Genomic DNA, 8,460 nt, shown 5'->3' with positions numbered 1-8,460 from the left:
GCCTCCTTCGAGCTCAAGCCACCATGGCTGGAGCAGCATCACCGCGGTGCCGCCCTCCATCCTGAGCGATAGTTCAGCCGCTTCCCCAGACGCCAACGACCGCGCGAACGACGGGAGGAACATGAGGGTCTTGGGACGGCCGCCGCACCTGACGAGCTCGAAGAAGCCGTCGGCGCCGTCGGCTATCCTCTCGAACCTCCGCACCGCGGAGTCGGTCAGATCGTCGCCGGGAGCTGTGCCCCGGCTGAACGGCATGAACCGCTTGGCTGCTCGCGCCACGCGCCGTGGGAAGGAGCTGCTTCGCGCCATCCCCAGCTCCTCCAAGGTACCGGTGTTTCTTTTGTTGGAGCGGATGATGCCTTTGCCTTCCTTGATCACACGCTTCAACTTGGCCTTCCAACGGAGTAGCGGGGTGTGCGTGACCTGCCAGTCTTCGGACATGGCGATGATGGTCTCGAGCTTGAGCACGGCCATTTCTACTCGATCCACCTTCATCTCGCCGGTCTCGCCTTCTCCTGATAAAAGCAAAGATAATCTTTGCACTGCCTCACCGGCGACGGCAGAGCAGACTGTGTCCGCCATTGATTTGCTTGTCAACTCAAGCAGGCACGAAGTAGTGGTAGGCTAGTCGCGACGTCATTTGGAGCATCTAATTGGTTTTGCTTATTACACCGGCTTCTCTTATTTGTTCTTTGTCTTCCGGTCAGATGTCACTGGTGTCTTTAACTATGCGTCACTTTATGATTTTTTTCTTCTTGGAGCGTCTATTTCTCGAACGACTGAATGATGTTGTTTTCTACCACTCCCTCAGTTGCTTCTTTTATGAGCGACCATCTTCAACACTGATCCTTCATCAAACATTTGAAATTGATGTGGAGGTGGTTGTAAACAGTCAACCGTCATTAAACATGTTTGACGTCTTATGTGTCTAGTCACAAGTATCTAAAAGCATCTCCAGTAGAAGATGTAGATGCAAAAATAACTAACTTTTGTATCTTCGAGGCCTAAAAACCCCTCTCCAACAGGACATGTAGACGCAAAAAAAATTAAATCTCCGTGAGCTTTAACACCTCGCGGTGTAAATTTGCATCTCCACCTACAGAAGATGTAAAAAAGCTGGTCGCGTGCCAACCGCCGCCGTTCCTTTCCCTTCCGCGTGACCAGCCCCTACCCGCCCGACTCTGCTGCCGGCTAAATCCACACCAAATCGACGCTGCCGCCCCCCGCCACGACTTTGTTGAGAAAACAGATCAAGAACATGGAACAACCACATCTCATGGGTTTTGATGAGTTTCCCTTTAAACACTCATAAACCCTACTTTCGATCTAAAAATGAAAACGCAGTGCTCCAGGCCTCCGACCGATTCGTCGGCAAAAAAAACCATGAACCAACCATGCCGTATCAGATGTTCTCCATAATAAGCTAAAAAGAAACAAATATCCAATTCAGCTCCTGAGCTCATCAACACCCTCTAAACAATAAATTTTTGTGTTGGAAGATGCTTGAGTATGTTATGTCCATGCCAGTTTCCAGCTCATTCAGACAACTGAGTAGCTTTCATGAAAAAATAAAATCAAGTCCAAACAGTGCAAAATAGTAAACTTTTTCTCATATCTCAAATTTGTCTTCGTTGCCGAGAGCTCGTCAGATGTTTAAATGCTCTGAACTTTTGCACGTACATCACGAACTCAAGCATATTTCACCACAAGAAAAATGAAATTTTCTGAATTTCTTACTCTTTTTGGCGAATTTACTGTTCACTCCCGGGCTCATCTGAGCCCGGGAGCCAAAACGCCCTGTTCGAAAAGAAACTCTTAGCATATACCGCTAGTTTACATAACTCCAAGGGGTGTTCTTGACATGTTACGTCTCTAAAATTCAATATCATCATTGGTACAAAAGTTACACATCATTGGTGCCTTGAGCGATGAACTGTTACAGTGGCAGTGTAACTCTGCACTTCCCTAATTTATAACTTGGTATTACAGAAGAAATACAGTGTTCGATGGCTTCAAAACCTCTTTGGACAAAGAGCAAACCGTGACCGTACTGCCCCCAGTTACCGACCGACCATATAGCATGACGCCGTCAGTCTCTTATGCATCTGCATCAGCCCCTCGAACTATAGCTCAAACCATTCTAAGATGCAACGCTGCTATGTAAGGTCCGTCAAAACTGTCCGTTTAGCGAAACATCAGCGCCAAAGCTTTGCTTGGGAACAGATCTAGTTTGTTGCACCAGTGAGCTGTTCCACATGCAGAGTTATTGCATCGGGGCACGGAGATTGGGCTTTTAATAGTTCCAATCGATGGAACGGGTGTGCAAATTGCAGAACGTAGTCTTCATCTGCAAGAGATGGGGCAAACGATGTCACGCACATGAAGACAAGTACTCAGGATTATGAATGGCAACAAGTGCATATTTTTGAGAGAGGAAGGTGAAGATGCATCTAGTAAAAGTGGTGAAGGAATTCTCACTTTCTTTGACAGTGCCATACAGCCAGCATAAAACCTCGTCAGCAAAGGCCAAGCAGACACCACCCTGAATATTACAGTGGGAAGTGCAAGAAAGTAATTAAAAACCATATATTTGATTAAAATTAAGCCAGTCACATATGTTGCATAGCAAGTAATTTGGTACTCCTACAAAAGAGGGTAGTTATTAGTTATCCTACGCGTCAAAACAGAAAAAGGGAATGCGGCATCAGAGTAATGGTAAGTGTACACTCCTTTCCACTATTATTTAAGATTTGGTAAGACAAACCAGTTATTCGACTTTTTTATATATGTTATTATGCTCTTCTAAGTCCTAATATTATACTCACACACTCATGTTCTTCCTTACATATCAGACTCCACTGTTGTGAATAAACAACACGGAATTAATTTAGTATACCTGCCAGTAGTTCTTTGCTTTCACTTTTTGTGTGATATCTTTAGTTCTTAGTCTCTCAGTTCGTATAAGTACACCAGCATCATTCCTGCAAAGCCAGAAAGAGAGGAGTGTAACTTGATCAAGTTAAAACCAATTTTGAACATTACAGCCAATCCATCTACACATCGCAAACAACACTGAACAGAGTCAGATAGAAAAGGTAATTGTACTCCCCTTCCTAATTGTATCAACCATATAGCCAATGTTAGAGGATTGGAATTTGAATGTCTTTCTGGTTGAATGCCTCATTATTAAGCAAATACCACAGGTTATGTAGCATGCAGTGTGTTAAATGTGTAGAACAGAAGACCATACTGGGTGAGATATGTTCATACCACTAACAGTAAGCATAAAGGTTTGAACAAAATGCTTGAAAAGTGGTCAAACAAATTAAACTGAAGGAACTACGAACTCAAAAAAGTTATGTATCATTAGGCCTGTTTTAATAGATAATTTGATACATACTAAAGCTCTGATGCATGGTGCATTCAAATCGAGAGTATGGGGCTGAGAACCCAATGAAGAATTCAGATAAGCATCACAATTCGAAATATACACGAAATGGGTTTCCTTCTGTATCTAATTGACAGCAATAGTATAGGAATTACCCATACCATAATCCTTACATATGACAACCATAAAGACTCTTGAAAACCATCTCATGTTAAGGACTTAGGATTTATTCTCTGACAGGAAGCTTGAAGTACTAACAAAGAATGCCGTGATGATTGAATACTACCTGAATCCCACGACAACATACGACACGCCAGCAAGGAATGATTGAATCTGTAATATTTAGTAAAGTAAAAGTTAATGTTTCAAGCTATATAGAAGATATGACTTCTGAAGATAAAATACTATGAAGCTGAAGTTGTGATCGCAGAGGGAATCATAACAAGATCTCCATGTAAAGTTGTTAGCATATATCCACAGTCCCCGCATATAAGAAACAAGTCATCCTCAGAACTTAAGGGAGTCAATGAAAAATCTAAGAAACTTCATAAAAGGAACTGTTCTAAGATGATATGGAGCACAGTTTCAATATAGAATTTCACGCTGTGGAAGAGAACAGAATAAGAAGTTGCAAATGATAGCTACGATAAAAAAAATGGTGACATGCAATTAGCCACAAAAATAAGAGGACAAGAAATTACCCAAAACCTAAGTAACTTCTCTCTCTCAAATTTTTCCACCGTATGATACTCCAGCTGTTACAAAATTCAGAATGGTGACTAGATTGAATATATGTGGTATCAGAACACTCAAAGCTCATGGAAAAGAAGAACGACCTCTCTGCTTGTTTTTAACTCCACATAGAACCGCCTACCATCGTCGGTTGAATCACAGCAGTCCATCTCAGCACCCATGACAATGCGATGCGCGCCCAATTTAGTCTTTATTACAGAACAATACTCTACATTTGCATCAATGCCGCTTCCGTCTTCATCAATGGAGTTCTCAGTGGCAAGATTTTCAAAAGAATAGCCCCAAAAGCATCTGAGGATCAAGCATAGGCACCAGGAAGAAAAGGTATCAAATTGATATTCACTAGAAATTCATCCGCTGTAGTGATGACAATTCCGAATATGATTACAAACATCAAGGCACCAGCTAATTTAACAGGCAAATGACAAGAATGACATGCGGCCCTTCACACATTTCCAAGCTTCCCAGAGATACTAACATTTTAGACAACTACTCCCTCCGTCCCATAATATAAGAGCGTGTTTGACACTACAGTAGTGTCAGAAACGTTCTTATATTATGGGACGGAGGGAGTATATTTTATTACATGATATAAGATCAGAAAAATGCCAAATTAAATCAGCGTAAACAACTCAAATTGGAAAGATTACCCTTGGGCTATCACAATTCCTATAAGAACTAATTACAAACTCAAAGCATCACCATATTCAGCAGACTAAATTCCGACTATTTTCTTTGTAACTCAATCTTCCTAATGCCAGAGAGAGAGAGAGAGAGAGCACCATGAAACATCAAACTTAACAAAATACCCCCTGCGTAGGTACGATTACCATAACACTATTTCCTTTGTAACTCTTCCTATTGTCAGCAAGAACTTTCAGGGAGCTTATGGACATCAAGGTATACAACACCGCTTCTTTTGTGCACACCCATCTTCCATGGATCTTTTAGATAAGCCGTGGCCAATATCTGACAATCACAAATAGTCACATAGACTCTGTCAGCATACAAGCATAGTAAAAGAAATTACACAAAAAACACTTTTATTACAGTGTCCTGCAAAATATATATGCATCTGTCATTCGATTAAACTAGATACAAAAAACATGGTAAGCTGTAAGGATAACTATCTGATTCTTGTACATGGACAAACATAAGTTGCAGCAATGGAAAAGAAAAAAATATGATTTAAATAGTCTGCACTGAGAGGACCATACCTTGTTAAGGTTGTTGCGATACGTCTGCAAGAGGAGCGTATACATGATCAGAAATTCCAAGCATAGCATACCAAAATAACAAATATGAAGTTGGCAATAATGCATTTTACCACAAAATGTATATTCTGAAGAGGTAGATTTGAATTTCTTATGCATGCAAGAAGATCGCCAAATCCTTGAGAACCCAAATCTGGCATTACACCACATTAACCATGAATGAATGCTCTCAGATAAAAACGAATTCAAGAGGAAGAAAAATTTCCAAATAATTGAATTATTATCTCCCTGGATCCTACTGTTCAAGAAATAAATTTCGGAATTAACTTCAATAATTTCATTCCTTTCCCATTGTGTATTGGAAACAGTTAGTCTGTTCATTCTTCAAGATTTATTTTCTTTCACGTCCTTCCTTATATGCAAAAAAAATTATCCAATCTTACGAAAAACACAGATGCAATACCTCAGCTGAAATATAGTACAATAGCGCAAACTCACTATGAAGAATGTTTATCTATGTAGATGCCTTATAAGTGGTTCACTTAAGGTTTCAAGACCCACCTGCCATACAAAACAGTTGGCTCTACCATATAGAGTAAGGGAAAGGTCCCATGCTATCAAGATCTCCATACAAATGTGTGTACGTTATTATGCGACAACTGAAACAGAGTTTGTAGGGAACAATTTTCAGGTAATAACAATAACACAGATAATATATTCTACATTAATCGAGTTGATAGTATTAACTAGAATGTAGAAACAACGAACATAACTTCAGAAAGGAAGTACCTCTTTTCTCTATAAACGTTTCAAATCCTTTATTGAGATCTTCACCAGCATAGTCACAAATATTACGTTTGAAAAGCCTCTACAAAAAAGGATGTTTAGTACAACAGCCAACTTTTAGGGCAAACTTTCTTTAGAAAAAACGTGTATTCAGAAATCAAAGGTTCACACTCGATAGATAATGAAATTGATAATCAACAACTCTGAGATCTTACCAAGCTGCGATCATCAAAATATACATCCCCACCCTCAACACGGCTGTAGCATGCGATCTCACATGGCTGCATGAGGTAACAAAGGATAGCCCTTCAGAGAACAAATACATCAAACGAAAATCAAAAGAACATGGTACTGTTATGCACCTCCTGAAAAGCAACCGCTTTCCTAGATAAAGTTTCTTCACTCTTGTTAAGTTTCATTTCTGAAACAAAACCTTCAACGTTACGCCCATTTCCATATGAAAACCTCCCGCCGTGGCCAAAATTATTTCGTCCTCCTGGATGGCCTCCTGGCCTTGGAAGAAGAGGTGGGCCCCTGCCACCTCGTCCTCCTCGAGAAAAATTGTTGGTGTTCCGTATCGGGGGCAGCACTATAAAGAGAGGCACAAAATATAAGAGGGTGTTAATGCCTTATTGCCTTATCTCCCAACCTAGATACACCGGACCTTTTCAAAGCACTAGCTACCAAGTCCCCAGAATATCGAGTATCCAGGCAAGGGAAACAATCCAGTCATCACATTCTCCGCCAAAAAGCATGGGCGTTATGTATCACTAATGGAGTATATATGGGTTGAGTGTGCGCAGATTTCAGTTAGATACACACAAAGCATGAGCATGATTTAGGCTAGATACGCACAAAGCTTGGAAATACAGTCTCATTTTCAGTGCTGATCATTATGTTCGATTTTTAAACCTTTATACCTATCGTAGTCTAGTGAGATGGTATTGTGGAAGAAACTGTGATCAAGTTTGTTTGGGAAACAGAATGAGATTAGATTCAGCCTTATTCGTAGTTGTAATTTACTGCAGAATTAAGTTCGAATTTTAGTTATTTACAGATTGCCGTTCTTTAGTATACTTGTCTAGTTTCAACCCAAAAAGGACATGAAGATAGTCGAATGTATCTTTCCAACTCACGGCGACCCAGTTATATATATGGTTTCATGGTTCGTTCTTCTACTCTCTTCAGTACTTCTGCTTAATGCCTTTGTAACTCAAAGTCTCTCTGACCCTACAAGTTCAAGCAAGAACCAGTAGATGCTAGCAGAGAATTTAATCCAACATTATGCTCTACTTAGCCTGACATACACCGCTGAAAGTTGGAACAACGATTCAAACACAAGTCTGCAGCAAGAAGAGTTCATCTCGTGTACTGGAGCGAGAGGGTTAATTCTGCCACAGACCAAACGCTCACTGCAGCTCCCAGAGCCCCACGAGCAACAGAACCAGCCAATCACACAGAAACTGGATAGGGTTATGTAGCAATCTCCTAAGAAATTCTGCTCACTAAATACTGAGGAGACAACGTGGCCCAGAAGAAACTAGCGGCTGATTCAGTAACGAGAGGCGGACCTGGAACTAGGTAGTTGCTACGCGCGGGGGTCTTGACGTACTCCTCGTTGTCGGAGCCGAACAAATCTCTCGCCTCCTCCTCCTCGTCCCCGTACCCGGCGGCGGGCCTGACGGGCACGACGTCGAACGAGTCGTACTCGCCGCCGTCCCCGTCGTCGGCGCCGTCCTCGTCCCCGCCGCCGGCGGCGGGGCTGCTGCTGCGGCCGCTGGAGGCGGCGCTGGAGGAGGAGGAGGAGGCGGCGGCGGAGGACGAGGAGGATGAGGAGGGGGAGGAGGAGCCGGAGGAGGCGCCGCCTCCGCCCTCGGCCTCGGCCTCGGCGCCGTCGTATTCCTCGCCGAAGACGTCGACGTCCTGCTCCGCGAAGTCCATGGACGGACGGGCGGGCCGGCGAGGGTTCGGGGTCGGGGGTCAGTGGGGGACAGCCGAGACGAAAGGTTCTCTTCTTCTGTTCTGGTCGGGGGGGAGGGTTTGTAGTGGGAATCGACACGGCAGAGCTGGAGACGGTAGGACGCACAGGAATAGGGTTCACCAGACCGACTTGGGGCCGGAACAGTGTAGCAGGAATCGAACTCACCACTGGCCAAAGCCATGTTTCTTTCTTTTTGAGAAAGTCTCATGTAAAAACCTATGAAAACCTGAAAACATAAATGTGGACCGTCAGATCCGGATCAGCGGCTTCTTCACTCTTCAGCTGTTGTTGTGGAGGAACCCCGATCCGAGCCTTAGGGCATCTATAACCGGACTTGG

The 8,460-nt window shown here is 42.9% G+C and overlaps 1 pseudogene across 1 annotated transcript; it reads right to left on the bottom strand.

Moving 5' to 3' along the window:
• Positions 1–1,715: 1,715 nt before the first annotated feature.
• Positions 1,716–8,100, bottom strand: LOC123181891 (NAD-capped RNA hydrolase DXO1-like; annotated as a pseudogene). Its single transcript, XR_006491932.1, has 13 exons — positions 7,713–8,100; positions 6,504–6,730; positions 6,357–6,422; positions 6,145–6,223; positions 5,469–5,548; positions 5,359–5,382; positions 4,980–5,110; positions 4,225–4,432; positions 4,090–4,143; positions 3,675–3,721; positions 2,897–2,981; positions 2,479–2,542; positions 1,716–2,347 (listed from the first exon to the last, which is right to left on the bottom strand). The product of XR_006491932.1 is annotated as an NAD-capped RNA hydrolase DXO1-like (transcript).
• Between the last annotated feature and the right edge of the window lie 360 nt (positions 8,101–8,460).

Source organism: Triticum aestivum, chromosome 1D, assembly GCF_018294505.1.
Source record: "Triticum aestivum cultivar Chinese Spring chromosome 1D, IWGSC CS RefSeq v2.1, whole genome shotgun sequence".
Lineage (NCBI taxonomy): Eukaryota > Viridiplantae > Streptophyta > Magnoliopsida > Poales > Poaceae > Triticum > Triticum aestivum.
This window is presented reverse-complemented; position numbering and strand designations above follow the sequence as displayed.